At 39.1% G+C, this 21,045-nt stretch overlaps 1 protein-coding gene across 13 annotated transcripts in view; it reads right to left on the reverse strand.

Annotated features, from left to right (window-relative positions):
* Nucleotides 1-21,045, reverse strand: part of TENM2 (teneurin transmembrane protein 2) — a 1,090,181-nt gene that overhangs the window by 608,878 nt on the left and 460,258 nt on the right. The window lies entirely within an intron of this gene.

Consider the following 21,045-nt stretch of genomic DNA (forward strand, 5'->3'; position numbering starts at 1 on the left):
TCTGTGGGCCTCAGGACTACAGAAATTAAGTCATCTGCTACTCCCCTTGATCAAAAGCAACTCTCCCATTTATAACGGGAGATTTGCATAAAGACTTAGGCTAAAATGTGGCTGTTACACACTAATCAAGCCCCTGTTCTCACAAGGAACTTTGCACAGACAGATCACTGCTTGTGCCCACACCCCGTCAGCATCTCTCTTTTGAGAGAGGTGTACTAGTTCAAATAAGTTTACAGTTGTAGCAAAGATTTGTGCATGTATGGGGAGGGGAAGGGACAGTAAGTGAGGAGGAAAGCAAGAGACAGATCCAGCTCCACCAACCTGAATGACAAAGACAACACTAAAGAGCTAAAAATTTAGTGTCAGCAAAGGCAGAGAGAAAAGGTGTGTGGTGTGCGTAGCATACACAGACTATATTAGTCAGTGTGATGCATGTACCAGTCTTTTCTGAATATATTGTTCCTTTTCAAGGTAATGACCTACACGTAGAAGCACATTTCGGAGTTACAAAGACACTCTCTTGTGCCTCAGAGAAGGTGACGTCCACAGGCTAACTGGCTAGTAATGACAATGATGTTAACAAGCATGTTTTATCCAGAAGAATGCAACAGCATTTTATGGAGAGTACGCAGTACAAAGAAATAACCTCATCCATCCAATAACACAGCCATCTCTGATGAGAATCATGATTAGATGGACATAGCAACAGTTTAGGGCAGAAAAACTCCTTAGCCAACTGAAATTAAAATTAAAAACTGATTTTGTGAGCAAGTGTGCGTGTGCGCACGAGAGAAAACAGCTATGGGTTCTTTAATGGCCACGCTCCCTGCTTTAAGTCACAACCAAAACACATACATCCTCACAGCTGCATAATACCCCCTAAAACCAAGATGGGGCACTGGTTCAATACTGACTCAAAGGCAAGAGCAGTAGTCTACTGAATAACCAGCAGCACTTCCTGCAGCACTTAGATCAGAGTCATCAGCGGAAAACCTAAGTAATGACCAGGCCAAACACTAACTGGCTTATGAGATCACAGCCCAACGTGGTATGGCTCCCGGCCAGAAAGATGATTTCTTAGCTACAAAGGGATACATCCTGACCAACCTGAAGCCTGAAAACTGCCAGAAGATATTTCAAAATTATACAATTTTGGACCAAAGGAGGACTGGAAATCACAATGTTTAGATTTATAACAGGACAAGACATGACAAAGTAAAAATGGAAAGGAAGTGGCTAGCACATCTCTTTGCATCATACTAGCATACCCTGCGGAACAACAATATTTTCCCATAGCATTCAATACAATTATCTGGGTGAGTAACGGATAGTTGAAGTACAGCCCTGTACATATACAGCACTATCCTGGATATTTTCATCAAGCCTGCATGTGTATGCATCCATCAAGACATGCTTTCTAATTTAATTGGCCTTCAGTTTACACTCATAACCAAACAAAATTAAAATAATGAGTTTCACTCACAGGACTCCAGCACATAGTTTAATTTACATAGATAATTAAAATCACCACCTCTACTGTCCTTTCTTTGTACTTGGTGCTGTACTAGCAAACCTAGATGGTGGCATATTACCCATTTTCCATTTCAATTAAGGAAAATGATAAACGAATTCCAATGCAATTCACCCAGCCTTTCAAAAACTGAAAATGTTTAGTGTAAAATATGCACATTACTATTGAGTTTTTTTAAAAATCATTCAGAAAATTAGAGTAGTTTGATCAAGTTTTCTTCTGATATTCAAAATAAAACATTTTTTTCTAGAGCCACTTCCACTAAAATTATTTTCCACATCTATATATTCTAAGTTGATGAGTGTAGCAAGTGTATCTTAAGCTCTTTTTGAGCCGGGTAACTCCAGCTGAGTATTTTGGTAAATTCATTAAGAGGGGCTGTATCTCTGGCCAGCATATTCTCATTTAACTAATCATTCATTATTAATATTATTATTTAGATTATTTTGGACCCAGATTTTCAAAAATGGATGCCTAGATTTGGGCTCCTGAGTCCATCCTTAGGCACCTAAATGAGGAGGCCCATTTTCAAAAAAGAGGAGAATCCTGAAGCTGGGCACAGTTTTGACGCGCACTTTTGAAAATCTTGGCTCTAAAATCTGGAGACCCCAACTGGTTTAGAGCCACACTGTACTTGGGCTGTACAAACATGTAGTTTAGTGTCTCGGCCCCCTAAGAGCTTAAAGTCTTATCTTTAGAAGTGGAATGTAATAATTTTCCAGTTATATTGCCAGGTTCACACTTAGGTAAGCAGATAAGCAGCCCTAACTCCACCGTCACTAGTAGCATTTAGTCATCTACAATTTCATGGTAACGCCAGTAATTGTGATATTACTATGTTTCACTTTTGCATTGTATTCATAATAAAGCATTTTGGCTCTGACTCATTTTTAAATCTCCTATACCTCAAAATAGTCTATAGCATTGTTTGGCAGGACTGAATAAAATCAGCTGTGATTAAAGTTGACACTAATGACACTATTTGGTTATCACTTATGCCTAACTAGAACTGTATTGCCCAAGTAGATCCTTAGTTAAAAACAGTGTAATTGATACCACTGCACCAATCCAAAGTCTTATTTCTATATTTTTCAGGGGAACTGTTCCAAATGCATTTTCATTTACAAGTTTGAGTGAATTGCCAACTCCCCCCCCCCCCAGAGGAAATGATACAGCATGAGATACCGAGATGGAGATATTCTTCTCATCCGAAAGCACCTCTACAGACATTGGGAGGAGCACAGCATTGCCATTCATCCCTTTATTGCCATGAACCAACTATATCTAGAAGGGATACTGATTTCCAACCAAGGGCACACTGAGCCTCTTTGGACAGATCTGTCTGAGAGAAGAAAAGCCAACAAAAATCTACTAACAAAGACTAAGACACAGATTTAGCAAACTTGTATGCATGTAATACAACACACGAGTTCTACCACTAAGTCAGTGGTATCACACAGATGACTAAAGTTACACATATGCTTAAATGTTTGGCAAATGGGGCTCAAAATTCCAAGGGCAAAATTGTGACTTGCCCAACATGGTTGTGCACAGCAGTAATAGCATGCAAGATGTCCCATCACTCTGCTGTGTGACTGCCCCACATCACTGGTAAAGTGCAGGAGGAAAACAGACTCTGAGGGTGCTACTTCCATCTGTGTAGCTGGGCAGGAAGTAGGTGGAGCCTTGGCTCTGTATTCCCCCTCGTCTCATCATACAGCAAAGCTGAGCGGGCACAAAAGGAGACTACTCTGCTACTAGCAGCAACAGATTTCTTCTCGAGGAGTGAAATGGGGGACATGGAAACCAGGTCAGGAATTGTAACTTTCAAACTCATGTTCCTTCCCTGATCTGTTCCTGGAGCCCCAAACTCCTGGTCTTGGGCAAAGTTGCAATCATGCCCCAAAAGAGCAATACTAGAGGATAGTAAGGTTAGATAAAGCTGTTCCCTTCATAGTATTATAAACTTTTTCAGAGATGTGTAATAATTTACCTGCTTGAAACGGTATCAGGCTTCACTAAATTAAAATGATTTCAGTAGAGCACAGTTCTGAGTTCTTTCACTTCAGCCCTCTTTTAAACGATCCAATTATAAATTTTGAAATGGCCTCTAGCAACTTGTTTTGTCTTAATAATCTGTATTAATAATTAAATTATAATTTTAAGTTTAGAAAAAGACATATGCCTGCTGATTGAATAATTATCTGGAGACCCAAACCTACATAAACAATTTAATTTGGATTTTATTTAATTTAGATTCAGGAGCATGCATCATTTTCAGAACATTAATTAGAAACATATGAAAATAAAATCTTGAAATGATTTTAAAAAGTAAAACACTTTGCATGGTTTGTGTATGAGCCTAAACCAATCTCTTCAGACTCCTAGAAATTAAACAAGAATTCAGTGAAGCAAAACTGTTAAAGTGGTAGTTTTAAAGAGCTTGCCTCCTCTTCACGCACCCATAATTACGTTATAATGGGACTGGCCACCATTCATGAGGCATGCATTCAATAAAATCCTTGAGTGGTGTTATGTTATACCCAGACAAAATCTGTGTCAGCAAATCTGTTATTTGATTACTGACTTTTATTTACTAAAAATAGTTACAAAAATTAACTTCAAACCAGCAACCCTCTTCACTATACCAATAACTGCAAAATCATATTTTAAAAAACCCCCTCCAATTTATGCAAAATATAGATGCTACTTACTGCTGCCTAATATGAGCAACTCATACCCACGTTAATGAGCAGTTTCTCAAAAGGAATAGGTCTATTTTCTTCTTTGGGACTGAGCACTCTCCAACAGAAGGAGATTGCAAATCTAGTCCTATGTATGCAAACTAGGAATGGCTCAGCGCTCCAGCTGCACCATCTACACAGCTATTTTTAGAGCATTAGCATGAACCCCACTAACACAAATCTGGGGACCCAAGCTGGGAGAATCACTCCCAGATGCAGAGTAAACATCGCTGAGAGGACAGTTTAATTCTGTATATATAAATAAAGGGGGGAAGGACCCAATAGAAATTTTTTGTGACCAAAACCTAATAGGAAGAAAAGGAAAACCTGGATTTAATTAAGACAGATAACATATTTTTGGAAAGTTGTCAAACTTTATGTACATCTACAATCCTCTGCTATGCTGGCTGAGTTGTGTGTTGCCATTTATCTCAAACAGGTTGAAGCAATATTTTTTTTCCTACATGATACATATAATTTTTCAAAGTACAGTTTTAAATCAAGCTTCAGATGTAGGAAACAAAAAGTGCAAAATCAATATTTTGAAGTATTATGGATTTTGCATATCTAAACAGTCATGATGAATTAGTTACAGCAACAATGAACAGTAAGAAAAATCTACAGGCAATATATTGCTCTTGCAAGTTTTACATTAAAGCAAACTAAACCCCTCAAGTTATACTACGTAATAAATTATTGTAATAGTGTTTGGTGGTGCACAGTCATTTAAATAAGATTAATTTAGCAACTTTTAAATATCAATAAGTAATAAACATCTTCATGCATAGGGCATACTCATTCATTCATGTGCTACAGAGTATACTCCAAAGTCATTTTTCCAATTAATTACAGCTTCATAAACCAAGGGCCTGCTTCTCATTAGGATTATTTATTCACATGCAGAGTCTGGAAGACTTCTTTCCCAGTTTTTTTTTTTATATATATATATATATATATATATATATATATATAGAGAGAGAGAGAGAGAGAGAGAGAGAGAGAGAGAGAGAGAGAGAGAGAGAGAGAGAGATGATTAGAGCACTTAACAACAGGATCACTGTCAGCATTTAACACTAGAAACATTCCCCCCTCCCTTTCGAACACATGCCCATGGTGAGTAAGTCATTTTATATTCCGGACAGGAGATATTAAGGTTAGTTCACAAATGTCCGCTGTGATTTGGTTTCCTCACCCCCACCCAAACAAGTAAAAAAAAATTAACACTAGTCTATCATACTCTGGTCTTTTTACCTGAAAGTGCTTCCACTTTGTTCATAAACTCAGAATGTCAGCAGAAAAAAACCCAAACTATATAGCCTATACCTATGCAATTTGAAACTGATTCAATTTCAAACAGCATGTTAATCAGCATTTCAGATAGTGGTCCTTAAGCCTGTTACCATGGAATTTGTGATGAAATGTGTATGATGACCATATAAAATGCAGAAGAGATATCCAGGACACACACAGACTGAGCTATTGCAAGTCCTCTTTAATGAGAGTCCTCACAGACCAACTTCTGTAATGTGATCAAATGGTGAAAGCAATGACATTTAATAAGAGGCATGGTGGTGAGATTTCAAATAGTTAATCCTTGCTCAGCCTCCTGCTTCAGATGATGCTTCTGCACAATAAATGGGGAGCAGCAAGGGAATGAAGTAGAAGAGAGCTAGTCGGGGGACTATATAAGGAGGCCAGGTATTGAAAAGGGAGAGCTGCTATCTGTACTTTGTGGAGGGGGCTCTTGTGTTTAATTTTTGGAGTTTATTGTCCTCTTTCTTTTTTCATTTAGGGATTCTTTGCCTCATGGAGGGAACTGTAGTGTCCATATTGGAAAGAAGTCCTTTTTTTTTTTTTTTGGTGGGGACAGACAGAATAAGCCTCCTGCAACTGTTTTGTAACTCACCACAATCCCAGTCTCTTCAGGTGAGAGGGAAGAGCAAACCCAACTCCTTACACAGTGTCACAGGAATCATGCCCCAGTTCACTGACTAGTATTTCATACACTATTATTTTCAAATGACAGGAATCCAGAGTCCAGAATAAAAGTAAAAATTAAGAAACACAAATAACAAACAGTGACGACTATATGATTTGTGCCAGAGGAGATCCTGGAAGCATCTCTAACAGGAAAATCGAAGCATAAGAAAGATACAAGGAAAAGGGACCACACAGCAGGCATCCAGAATTAGCCCACTAGAACTTTAGAGGTCATGACTTTCAGATAAAAGTGTGTTGTTCATTAAGACGATACAGGAGCTCCTACAAGCGCAGGTAATTGTAATTGAGACAGAATAAAATAGGGAAGAGCTCACTCCATGTCTTTAAATTCTTCAGATACCATATCACAGGTTAAAAGGATTATCCAAGGATGGACAAGACAGACAATTAAAAACAGCTACTACTTGACTAGGGTTTTATTTCCTTCGCTGCTACTACTGTCTGTATTACACTGAGTTACTTAGACTCCCTTTGCTTCTGATTCCCAGTTATAAAATGGGGGATGATGATTACCCACCTTTCCAAAGTGCTTTAAGATCAATGTGAAAAAAATTAAGTATAATTATTGCTCACTTATTTATTTTTCTCATTACAAGAGCAGTCCCTAATCAAGATTGGTGTGCCATTGTGTTAGATTCTGTACAAAGTCAGTATGAAAACAGTCTCCAGGGAGCTCACAATCTAATAATATTGTTAGTACTCTATTGCTCCTGTTGATTAAATGGCTTGAGCCAAAGCCCTTTGAAGCCAATGGAAAAACTTCCATCGACATTAATGGGCTTTGGATTAAACCTAAAATGTCACCAGAGACGTAAAGATTTGTCACACCATCTTTTGCCCTGTCTTGATGATTTAAAAAATAAAAATGTCCCTTAAGGGCATATGATCAGAAAAATGGTTATGTGCCAGTAGTAAACTCTGTGATAAATATATATATACATCTTTTTAATTTGGAAGATAGTTTATAATACCGACTGTATCAAAAAGTGAGTTCTAGATTCCATGGTGGTTTTTTTGTGGCAGAGGGGAGAAGTTGAAGCAAAATTATTTTAGCTTCTCTTTAGTTGTGCAATTATAAAAACAACCACAAATAAACCTTCCCCTTGTGTTCCGGTTTCCCTTTTGAGTGAGTGTAATCCCCAAAGGGTTGGTGAACTTCACAACTTGTGTTGTAACCTTAGGAGGAAGGGGAAAATATTCAATTTTGAAGAAAAACGTATTTTTACATTATGAACATTTCAAGGTGGAATTTTGTGCAATATGTTGGAATATTTCTATTCATCTTTTTATGATTATCTTAATCTAGAACAGAGAAAAACAATGAATGTGTGCATTTCAGGGAGTCTCAGTAAAGAGACAGCTCAGTTAAGACTTCCTGGATAAGGATTACTCATCATAGCGTTGTTTTTCTTTAAAAAATAACAAGCAAGCAAAAAAGCTGGAAAAATAAATGCAAAACCAAATTCACAGTTCTACTTTGCCAAGCTCCTGTTTAATTTCCAGCAATAATTAGTAGTTCAGGACAATATGCCAAATGGTGCAAACTGGTAGCATTCTTAAGCTGCTTCAAGATGTTCTGTTCTGAAATGTTCAGCGTAGCTCTTAGAAAATTATGTATGTTACTGAATGTAAATAAAGCACAATCCTAAATTGAATAAAGTAATATTGAAATTAAATGGTTTATATTGCTTTTGTATCCATTGATATAATTATTCAATCAGATGCATACAATTAAAAGATACAATTAAGTGCCATTTAATTATCACAAAATTAAGGCAAAAAATCAAGAACAATCTCAAAAAGCAATCCAAAAAGTTAAGGTGTCTCTCACAATGTTATCTTGGCAAACTCTTTGTACCTATGCAACATTTTCTGCTTTTATTTCCTCTTTGTTAAATGTAAACCTTGCTATGTTTTTTATACTTATACTGTACTTATAGACTATAGCTCACACACACAAAAATGGTGGCTGTATTAAAGCTGCAGTAGAAAACAAAAACTTGGAATTTCCTGACTTTGGTATGTTCAATTTCTCAATTCTAAAATTGCATTCCAGTAGCTTTTGCATTTAGCATAAGGTGTTTTGATATCATACTGCCTTTCATGCCAAGGGGAGCCAAAGCACTTTACAACCCTATATGCAGGCATTTTATATACAATAGTTTAGAAAAGGATCTGAAGAAAAACAGCATATCTAATTCAAATTGCAGAGGGAATTTAGACAACAGAATATAATAACTCAAACTGAAATTTGGCAGTACTATCCTCTATCCAGGAGCCAATCATGTCATCACGGCCAAAAAAAGTATGACATTTAACTTAAATTAAATTAAAGGTCAGAGCCCTGACTGCTTTTCAAGAATAAATGGCTACAAATTGGTGCTGATAGCTTACAATTGCTTACTTCTGTTTTGGATAATTTATTAGTCACTTATTGCAACATAAACTTTTGCAAACAAACCAAGGGCCTGATCCAAAGGTCATTAATGTATAAATGGAAAGAGTAGGCTGCCCAACTTTTGGTGCATGGGCATGAGATCTGAAAAGGGCGGAATCCATGTTATTTTTAGCTACCCTTTTCAGATTTATTTTAAGCCATTGCTCATTACTATAGACATTAATAAAAAAACTCCCCACAATTTATGCAAAATCTGTTTCAGATACAAGCAGTGAAGCAGAGTGAGGAGGAAGAGACAGTTTTTAGGAAGAGACAGGTAATAGCAATAGGGGATTCAATCCTTAGAAATACAGATAGCTGGGTTTCTGATGACTGGGAGAACTGCATGAAATTGCCTGCTGGGCATGAAGGTTGTGCAACGCTCAAGATATCTAAACAGGCTTATGTGCAGTGCTAGAGAGGAACCGGTGGTCATGTAGTGGTACATGTAGGTACCAATGACATAGGGAAAGGTAGGAAAGAGGTTCTAGAGGTCAAATTTAGGCTCCTAGGTAAGAGATTGAAGTCCATGACCTCCATAGTAGCATTCTCTGAAATGCTTCCAGTTCCAAATGCAGGGCCAGTTAGACAGGCAGAACTGCAGAGTCTCAATGAGTGGATGAGATGATGGTGAAGGGAGGATGGATGTAGGTTTATTAGAAGCTGGAGGACCTTTTAGGAAAGGAGGAGCCTATACAGGAAGGATGGGCTCCATCTAAATGAAAATGGAACCAGATTGCTGGCATGTAAAACAAAAACGTTTGTAGAGGAGTTTTAAACTAAGCACTGTGGGAAAGCCAACAGATGTGGAGGAGCACATGGTTCAGACAAACACATCCACCATGGGAGAATCTATTAATGGGGATTCTCTACGCACTAGTAAGAAGAAGAGGATGGAAGCTGATAAAAATGTCTTGGGGGCGTTTTTAATCTAAGGGTTGGGGAAAAGCCGACAAGTGTGAAGGAGCACACGGTTCGGACAGAGACATCATTTAGGGGAGGATTTATTTAAGGGGATACTCTATATCCTAGTAACAAAGAAAGGATAGAGGCTGGGTAAAGTATAGGTAGTAACTGAAGAGAAACAGTCAAATGAAACATAATCCCATTCAATTGCATCAAATACTGGAAGATAGCTAAAAATTGTTAATTTTTAGCTAAGTGCTGGTATACAAATGCTAGAAGTCTAAATACTAAGATGGGTGAACTGGAGTGCATGGTATTAAATGAGGACATTGATATAATATGCATCACAGAAATTTGTTGGAATGATGATAATCAATGGGACACAGTAATATCAGGTTACAAAATATATAGGACTATAAGAGGTGGTCATGCTAGTGGGGAAGTGGCACTATAGATGAAAGAAAGCGTGGAGACAAATACAGTAAAAATCTTAAGTGAATTAAACTATACAACAGAATCTCTATGGATAGAAATTCCATGCTTAAATAATAAGAATATAGCAGCAGGAATATACTACTGACCACCTGACCTGTAAGGTGACAGTGATTGTGAAATGCTCTGGGTGATTGGAGAGGCTAAAACAGAAAACCCAATAATAATGGGGGATTTCAACTATCCCCATATTGATTGGGTACATGTTGTCTCAGCATAGAATGCAGAAATAAAGTTTCTTGACACCATGAATGACTGCTTCTTGGAGCAGCTAGTCCTGGAACCCACAAAAGGAGAGGCAGTTCTTGATTTAGTCCTAAATGGAGCACAGAATCTGCTTCAAGAGGTGAATATAGCTGAATCATTTGGTAATAGTGACCATTATATAATTAAATTTAATATCCTTGTGGGGAGTGGGGAACACCCAAGAAGCCCACCACAGTAGCATTTAATTTCAGTAAGAGGAATTACACAACCAATGACAAAGTTAGTTAAATGGAAATTAAAAGGTACAGTCATAAAAGTGGGATGCCTGCAAGCTGCATGGAAACATTTTAAAAATAACATAGAGGCTCAAATTAAATGTATACCCAAATTAAAAAAAACATAAGAGGACCAAAAGAAGTGTCACCATGGCTAAACAACGAAGTAGAAGAACTGGCTAGAGGCAAAAAAGGGACCCTTTAAAAATTGGAATTTAAATCCTACTGAGTAAAATAGAAAGGAGCATAAACTTTAGCAAGTCAAGTGTACAAGTATAATTAGGCAGACCAAAAAAGAATTAGAAGAGCAACTAGCCAAAGACTCAAAAAATAACAGCAGAAAAATGTAAGTACATCAGGAGCAGGAAGCCTGCCAAATGATTAGTGGGGCCACTGGAAGATCGAGGTGCTAAAGGAGCACTCAAGGAGGATAAGAACATTGCAGAGAAGCTAAATGAATTCTTTGCATTGGTCTTCACTGCAGAAGATGAAAGGGAGATTCCCACACCTAAGCCATTCTTTTTAGATGATAAATATGAAGAACTGTCCTTGACTGAGGTGTAAGTAGAGGTGGTTTTGGAGCAAATTGATAAATAAAACAGTAATAAGCCACCAAGACCAGATATTCACCCAAAAGTTCTGAGGGAACTCAAATATGAAATTGCAGAACTACTATCTGTAGTATGTAACCTATCATTTAAATCAGCTTCTGTACCAGATGACTGGAGGATAGCTAACGTGACACCTATTTTTTAAAAAGGCTCCGGGGTGATCCTGGCAATTACAGGCCAGAAAACCTAACTTCAGTACCAGGCAAATTGGTTGAAACTATCATAAAGAACAGAATTATCAGACAAATAGGTGAACATAATTTGTTGGGGAAGAGTCAATATGGCTTTTGTAAAGGGAAATCATGCCTCACCAATCTATTAGAATTCTTTGAGGGTATCAAACAAACATGTGGACAAGGGAGATCCAATGAATATTGTGTATTTGGACTTTCAGAAAGCCTTTGACAAGGTCCCTCACCAAAGGTTCTTAAGCAAAATTAGCTGTCATGGGATAAGAGGTAAGGTCCTATCATGGATGGGTAACTGGTTAAAATACAGGGAACAAAGGGTAGGAATAAATGGTCCGTTTTCAGAATGGAGAGAGGTAAATGGCAGGGTTCCCCAGGGATCTGTACTTGTACCAATGCTGTTCAACATATTCATAAACCTTCTGGGAAAATGGGTAAGCAGTGAGGTGGCAAAATTTTCAGACAATACAAAACTATTCAAGATAGTGAAGTCCAAAGCAGATTGCGAAGAGTTACAAAGACATATCATAAAATTCAGTGACTGGGCAACAAAATTCCAGATGAAATTCAATTTTGATAAATGCAAAGTAATGCACATTGGAAAACATAATCCCAAATATCCTAAATTAGCTGTTGCCCCTCATGAAAGAGATCTTAGAGTCACTGTAGATAGTTCTTTGAAAACATTCACTGAATATGCAATGGCAGTCAAAAAAGCTAACGATGTTAGGAACCATTAGGAAAGAGATAGATGATAAGACAGAAAATATCATAATGACACTATATAAATCCATTGTACACCCACATTTTTCAGTTGTCACCCCATCTCAAAAAAGAGATATTAAAGAGTTTAAACAGACTGGTACTTTTCACCTTGAAAAAGAGATGACTAAGTGGGGATATGATAGAGGTCTATAAAATTGTGACTGGTGAGGAGAAAGTATGTGTTATTTACTTCTTCACATAACATAAGAACCAGGGGTCACCTAATGAAATTAATAGACAGCAGGTTTAAAACAAACATAAGGAAGTACTTCTTCACACAATACAAAGTCAACCTGTGGAAGTCATTGCCCGGGGATGTTGTGAAGACCAAAACTATAACGGGGTTCAAAAAAGAATTAGATAAATTCATGGAGGATAGGTCAATCAATGGCTATTAGCCAAGATGGTCAGGGATGCAAAACTGAGTGTCCCTAGCCTCTGTTTGCCAGAAGCTGCAAGTGGACGACGGGATGGTTAACTCAAACATTGCCGGTTCTGTTCATTCCCTATGAAGCACCTGGCATTGGTCACTATTGAAAGACAGGATACTGGGCTAGAAAGACCATTGGTCTGATCGAGTATGGCCATCCCTATAGACTATTTCATTGGCTTTTGCCTGGTTTTATTACTCAACATACCAGCAAATATAGGGTCAGAATCACTTTTGCCCTGAACCTAGTTTAAACATTATCATCAGTGCAAAGGGGGTGTACAATGTTACCAGATCTGAATGGGAGCATTTTGCACCCACTCTTCCCTGGTGTATATGATTGCCTAAGGTACTGGGCAATGATGAATTAGGCCCATAATGTGTCATTACCCCTTTCATTATGAGATGTGCTTTACTACTTTAGCATACATTGCATATGCAGATATTATTAGTAAAGCAGTCACCTACATTTGGAAAGGAAATCTTTGGCATATTTATTTAATAATGAAGCAATATTCTGTGGGGTTTATTTTTTCAAATCCTCATTGGCCCTCCTTGTTAATGCACTGGAAACTCATAAGAACCCAAATAGCCACAAATCTGCATGTTGAGGGATGAAATTCTTATTAAAGCCACTATTAGTTTGTTGCATTTTTTTTATCTGTTTCCTAGCATCAACCTGAATTGTTTCATTTTGGGAGGTGGGGGAAGGGAACCACAGATGGCAGGCATCTGTGGTTTGTAGTGTTAACACATACAATAATACATGGTCCTTAATTGAATATAATAATGTAACTCAATCGAGGGCTGGTGCTAACATCATAAACCATGACAGTGCAGCTCAAGCAATTAATGAATAGGAGTAGAACTTCAAGATTGAATTGCTATCAAAGATGCTTTCTGGGTTTATATGTTGCTCCTAGATTACACATCATACCCTAGAGAAAATGATAGTTATAATTTTAAAACAAGGAAACTGGGACTAATTTTAAAATCTCAAACTAAATGCCACTGGAAAAAAGATCTATAATGGGGGACTGCCATTCAACTGACACTGACAGAGGAGGATTACAGTTTGTGTGATGTTGAGATTCAGATGACTACAATCCATTTACAATTAAGGATACTCTGAATGTCTAACTATGAGGAAATCATAAGTGGCTGAAGGGGAGAAATACAGGAAGTCCAAATTTAACCTCCTGGATATAGCTAATGTTATGCCTGGCACTAGTAAATATACTGATGTTCAGTGCAATGGTGACAAATGGAATGATGGATCAAGGGATGAGCACCCTCAACCCAACACCTCAGCACTGGTGCTTTGTGCCTGGCAGGACTGAGCCCTGAGCAAACATCAAACCAGTATTTCAAGGATTAGACAAGAAGAGATCCAGTATAAATATAGGAATAAATCATGTCTTCCCTAATTTAATATCTAATATTCTATGACAAAAGGAAGACATTGTCTAAAGCTATTTTTAAACATATTGCACTTGTATTAGTGGGGGAAGGGTCTCTGCTTATTTAGGAACAAAACTGATTTCCTTAGGTACAATGCATTAGTAATCCTCTTTACTCGGAGGAGGGGGAGGGGGAACAAAACACTGGTTATATAATCCTTTACATAATCTTCAAGTCTCTATAAAAATCAAGAGACACTCAGTTTTAAAGACTGTAGTCATGATTTATTAATTTGACCAGTGTTTCAGCCAGCTACTTACATTTGACTTGATTTTGGAAAAACATTACTCTAGGAGCTGAACGAAACTTAATCCTGGTCTTATGTTTCTTATTAAAATGCTAAGTGCTTCCTTAACAAGTATGTACTACTATCATTTAGAGAGGGACTACAACTGCATTTTAGAAGCAACTGCATAAGATTTAGCATGGACAAATCCCTTCTTCTAACTATTGTGTAATACAATCCAACTGCTGCTCATTATAGCTTGGCACTCTGAACTCTTTTGTAATAGAAACTTTATGGTCATTAGCCTCAGTATAATCTACAACCATATGAATGTTTTTCTCACATAAATTTATCAGTTATACTTTATAACTAGCACCCTTGTATGGGCTCAGCTGCTCCTTCTCATAACAGAGTTATAGTTGGCAGCCACAGGAATGACATAATTGGATTTTTAAACTACTGGGCTTCCCCCCGCAGCAAAAAACATACAAGCCTTTTCATTATTAACAATTTTCATTTGTACCAACACATTCATTATCATTAACTTACAGGTACAGTACACATGAATAAGTAAATAGTTCTTGAATCATTATAAACTTGGAGTGGTTAAAAAAATGGTTTACATTCAGGGCCAATCAACCCTGCAAAATCCATTGTGCTAGGGATGTGTGTAATACGGGGTTCTCACACTGGGGGTCAGGAGCTGTCAGGGGGTCGTGAGGTTATTATGTGGGGGGTTGTGAGCTGTCAGCCTCCACCCCAGCCCCGCTTTGCCTCCAGCATTTATAATGGTGTTAAATATATAAAAAAGTGTTTTTAATTTATAAGGGGGGTCACACTCACAGGCTTCCTATGTGAAAGGGGTCACCAGTACAAAAGTTTGAGAATCACTGGTGTAATACAATCACTAGAGCTGGTTGTAAAACTGAATCTCTATCCTGGGGAAATTCTGACATTTTAACATTTCTTTTCATCCTATTCTGAAATGAATAGTTGAATGGATATTCTGAAAGTTTTGTTTCAGAATCATCAAAACTAACTTGCCAAAATGTTTATTTTTGATAATGTGGAAACAAAATATAAAATACTAGAATACAAATACAATTAATATTGCAAATAATAAAATATAAAAAGAAATGAGCAAGTCAAAATGAGATACTTCATCAAAACCCTCATATGTGAAGATGAGTGTTATAATATAGCCAGGACAAAGTAGGCTTTAATCCTAACAATCGAGTGGAGAACAATCTAGTTTAACAGCTATGGAGTGTGGATCTGAGAGAGATATGTAGTCCCTTAGAATTCCACATGTACTTTTACATATAAATCAATAACTGTGCAGAAGAATTTTTATGGGAAAAATATTGTACTAAATCCATCCATTTACAAAATGCAACTTGTTTTAGTGGACTAAGCAAAAAAAATAGGAAACAGGAGATCTGCCATCGGAAAGGAGACATACAATGGGCATGTATTTCATCCACATTTTTGAAAAGCAGGATAGTTTGATCTAAAACTTAGGATCTCTGTTTTTTTTGGAGGGTGGGGAGGGGGTATTTACAAAACTAAGCTTACTATGAAGATTTGTGAAGTGTGTGGGCATTTGTTTTATTCACAGTAAGTGCAAAGCATTCTGAAAAATATTTCTTACCCTCGAATACCATATCTTTGTGATAGTGCATGTAAATCAAAATGGGAGACTAGGGGAAAAAATGAATACATAAAATTGACCAGCCTCATATCACTATCCAGGCTAAGTGAAATGCAAAATTTAAACAAATATAAATGGTGAAAATAAAATCAGTCACTTAAAAGACATGTATTAATTAGTTCAAGTCAGTGAAAATGTTTTAGATATCTAGGTGTTTGGCGCCTTAGAAACAACTAACAGAGAGCGAGAGAGAGAAATTTTAACTAATTAATAAAACAGAAGGGATCATTGCAGTTGCACAAAGATGGATTTTGCTCATAAATTATTTTAAAAATATGATTTTTGCCTGTTTTTTCTCTCTGTTTCTAAATACCCTTTTCTTAAAACCGAAGGCCTTTTTCCAGTTGTATAATTTTTTTTGGCTCTGTTCCATTAACAGTATAATTTGTGGAAACTAATGATTAAGGTTATATATTATTTTACAGCAGGAGTCACTGAATCCATTATTTTTTTGTTTTTTAAAAGCTCCCCATGATTTTTGACATTTTGGCATTAAGTGAGTGAGTGGGTGGGTAAAATGTGCAGGTGTACTAACTTGACTGACAGCTTTAAGAAAATGGTTCATGGAAATTTATATGAGGCTGACCTTAAGTAAGACATCTGTGACCGTGCTACAGGGAAAGAAAGGATCCAGACCAATGGACTTGCAATGGGGCCCACAAACACTAGAAGACCCGTCAGGAATTAAGGCAACCAAAGTTAAAGAAAAGAGGTAACAGAAAAGCTCCTTTATAATCTTGATGTGTGACTGTAATCACTAGCCTCAGGTTTTCAGAAAATAAGGGATCCAATTATCTAATATCAGGATAGCAGGTCCCCTCTGTGCAGCTCATTGCTTCTCATCCTAATGCTGCAGTGGGAAAAATGTGTGAGGGTCAGCTGCATTTCAACATCATCCCTATGTCTCAGGCGTATAGAGCTTCCTCCACTAAAAGCATGTCTACACTACCGGTGTTACAGTGGCACAGTTTACTCCTGGAAGAATTCTGTGCTAAAAAATTAAAAAATTCTGCAACAACAAATTGAAAATTCTACACACCATCTTTTAAAATTCTGCAAAATTCTGCACATTTTATTTGTCAAAATAACACAATATAATCACATCAGTTTCAATTATTTTTGGTCATTTATTTCAAACCACCCCTCAGCAAGTATGTCTGTAATAATACAGACAACAAAAAAAGATTCAGCAAATGGTTTTTGACAAATAGATTCCTTACTAGGCATATTAGTATGTAACGCTGAGTAATAATTCATTTAAACTACAATAAATAACTGTATTTCCCGCACCCTTCAGAAGCAATGAAAAGGGTTGGGGGAGTCAGGGGTAATGGAGGAGCTGAGGAAGAGGGAAATAAATTGCTGGGAAGGAACCTAGGTGTGAACTTGGAGGGTTGTTGGGTATGGGTGGGAAAAGTATAGAACAAGGTTTTTGGGGGGGCGGGGAGGGATTGTTAGGGAGCTTCCCCCATGCAGATCCTGGCTGACCCCTTCAGTCAGGCACATCTGCCCCTATCCCCATGTTTATGCACCCCCATGTGTCCTTGCACCCCCTATTCAACATGTGTCCCACAACGCCCACTCAGACACCCACTCCCCCCATCACCATGTGGCCCTGCACCTCCCGCCTGTCTGTGGCTCTGTACCTCCACTCCCATTCAGCCTCTTCCCCAGTCTGTCCCCCCCTCTGGCCCTTATGAGCCCATCTGATCCCCTCAACACCCTATGCTGTCTGTCTCCCCATAGCTCTGACCTGGCCTGACAAGCACTGTAAAGAAGGCAGGCTCTTTCTCTTCCCTAGATGGCCAGGAGCTGCTGCTTTGTTCTATCACCACAGCACCCTTTGGTGAGCAAAAGGCGGAACTGCAGCAACATTTAGTCAGAAGCTTTCTTCTGCACAAAAAAATAAAAATATGTGTAGCTTATTAATTATGTGCAGAATTCCCCCAGGAGTAACAACTGCAGCACCATAAGGTAGACACTTCCTACACTGATGGAAGGTGGGTTTCTTTCAATGAAGGTAATCTACCTTTCCAAATGGTAGAAGCCACGTCTACACCCAGGTTTAAGCTGGCTTTACTATGAAACTCTGGGGTGAAAATTCAAGTGAATTGAATCTACATTTTAAGTGTAGAGCAGAGCTAAGTAAGGGAAATAGTGCTTGTTTGGGGAGCCAGAGCAGCCTCGGTGACCTCTTGTGGTTCCCGAAGTCCATGAGGCTTTGTAAAAAATAAAGTTTTACAAGATCCATACAAGTAATTTTGAAGAATCTAAGCATTCCCTTGCAATGTTTGCAATCGAAAGAATGCAGCATTGCAACAATCCATGAGTACCTGATAGTGAAATTGGTAAGAAAACTCCTATGGCTGGGATTCTCAAAAACACCTAAGAGAGTTGGGTGCCTAACTGCCTTAGGCACCTGGAAATTCCTAGCCTATAAATGTATGAAATAACCTGCTTAGCCCCTTATTGCCAAACTGTCAGAATATAAAACATAAAAACGTAGCTTGAACAGTTGAACACATTTTGAAAAATATTTAAATTGTGATAATCTAAAATGTTATTTGTAACATAGATAAGGATTTTTTAAAATACATAATTTTACTCTTATAATGTCCCTTTAAATATCAACTAGTATGCAAACCCTAGTCTGTGCATTAAAGGTAATACAGAAGGATGACGCCCATGATTGTAATTAAATACAGAATCATTTCTGAACTTGACAAATGCATCTTTATCCATACCTACAGAAGGTTTCATCGAGACTAATAAAACCCAGAACATTTTTTTCTCAAAAATAATTGAGTTTGTTATGACACGTCAAATATAATATATCATATTGTTAACTTTTATAAAACAAGATTATATTAAATATCTGTATTGCAGAAACAATGCAACATGACTTTGTAGCCTGTTCATAATCATGACCTGTTAAATATAACACTGTTAGGTATATGATGAGAAATTCCCACAAGCAGATTTGCATGGCCAACAGCAAGATTTGTTATATTCTCTCTGCCTCTGTTTGTATGTGTAATTTATTCACAAGACGAATAGGCAATAAATTCTTGTAGTAGTTCCGGGGTGGGGCTCGTCCCTTCCTGGGGCGCCTGAAAGCCAGGCCGCCCCACTACAAAGCGAATAACAGTTAGGGCCCCGACCTTTGGGTAGGAGCTAAGCACGCAATTGGTAGTCCAGAGCTCAACCTTTGTGCAGGGACTGAGCACACAATTAACAGCTCAGAACTCAGGCCCTTATGCAGGGACTGAGCACACAGTTAACAGTTCAGAACTCAGGCCCTTAGGCAGGGACTGAGCACACAGTTAACAGTTCAGAACTCAGGCCCTTAGGCAGGGACTGAGCACACCATTAACAGTTCAGAGCTCAGGCCCTTATGCAGGGGCTGAGCATACAATTAACAGCTCCGGCCCTGGGTCAGGGCGGGGCAGCAAACCACTAGTCAGTCAGTGGCCCAGGCCTTGTAGCAGGGGCTGGGTCAGTTTGGGTTAGCCCAGGCCCTAGGTCAGGGCGGGGCAGCCAACAGATAGTCTGTCAGGGGCCCAGGCCCCTTGGACAAGGAGGAGGAGAGACTGCCACCCGGCACGGGGTGGCAGGGGGGAACATAGGCCCACCCACTCCACTGTGTTCCAGCCCGGGGCCCTATCCGCAGCAGTCCGTCTGCCGCGCAGTCAGTGGGGATCCTGACCGCAACACACTGACATGGGTTCGGGGTCTGCTATCCCCGGGCCACTTCCCATCTCCTCCTCCATGGGTACCTGCTCCTCCTGAGTTCCGTCTGCTGGGTCGCAGATCATGGGCTCCTCCGGGCCCCGAGCACCAGGTAGGTCTGTCGCTCCCTCTGGGCCCTCGGCGGGGGGAAGCTCAGGCCGCTCCTCGGGGTACCGGGCTCTCGGCAGGCTCGGCCAGTCCTCCTCAGGATACCGGGCTCTCGGCAGGCTCGGCCAGTCCTCCTCAGGGTACCGGGCTCTCGGCAGGCTCGGCCAGTCCTTCTCAGGATACTGGGCTCTCGGCAGGCTCGGCCAGTCCTCCTCGGGATACCGGGCTCTCGGCAGGCTCAGGTCCGCGGGAGCTCGGGCACCAGCGTCTGTCCTCTCCCGCTGCCGGCCAGCTACTGAGCGCTGTGGCCTGGCCTTTATACTTCCTGTCCCGCCCCTTGACTTCCAGGGGGCGGGGACAGGCCGCGGTGGCTCCGCCCACTCTGGCGGCTGTTCTGGCTCATCGCTTCCTGGGGCGCCTGGAAGCCAGGCCGCCCCGCTACAATTCTCCATACGTTTAATTTTACCAATACAAAACTGGCAGTGTGGAAGTGTTTCGCAGATTACCTGCATGTGATCTACTATGACTAGTTCTCCACATCTCTCATGTATGTAACCACATGTGCTGATGGCACATTTTCTTGATAAATAGCATCGAGGGTTAGCAAGTAAAATGCAGTGATGGCATTAATCCAACAGAATAATTTACTGACACTCTCCTGTCCTATTTATATTTAGAAAAGGGTGAAAAATTGAGTGTTTTAAACATAAAGAGTATCCACCAGCTTGTGTTATCAATACACAGTCTATAAACTCCTCTGTTGTCATCTGCCCCAGCAAAACAGTTTTCTTTACCACTTTTGAGGAAAATTACAATAGCCTGTGTTATCGGATTGATATACCCTATTGATTCAGCATATCTGGGGTTTACATAAAGAACTACAGGGTAACTTTTACCTAAATATGAGAAGTGTTACTGTTCGGTATTTCTTACCTTAGGCCCTGATCATGTACTTGGAGCCATGAAGAGCCCCATCAGCATTAGTGGGTGCCAGGTGAGTAGAAGGGTCTGCCCTGCAGTTCTCAGGCCAGCATTGAAGCTTATGTTGTTACTAATGAGAAGTTAGGGAATACCTAAGAAGTGATCTTACTTGGAAATGGTTAGCTGGAATTCAGCCTATACTGTTGAACTCAGGCACTAGTCACCAAACAAATACTAGCATTAGGGTAAAATTATGGGCCCAGGACTGCTCCCAAAGAATCACTGAGAGATTTGCCTTTGAT

Source organism: Chrysemys picta, chromosome 8 (genome assembly GCF_011386835.1).
Source record: "Chrysemys picta bellii isolate R12L10 chromosome 8, ASM1138683v2, whole genome shotgun sequence".
In the NCBI taxonomy this organism is placed as follows: Eukaryota; Metazoa; Chordata; order Testudines; family Emydidae; genus Chrysemys; species Chrysemys picta.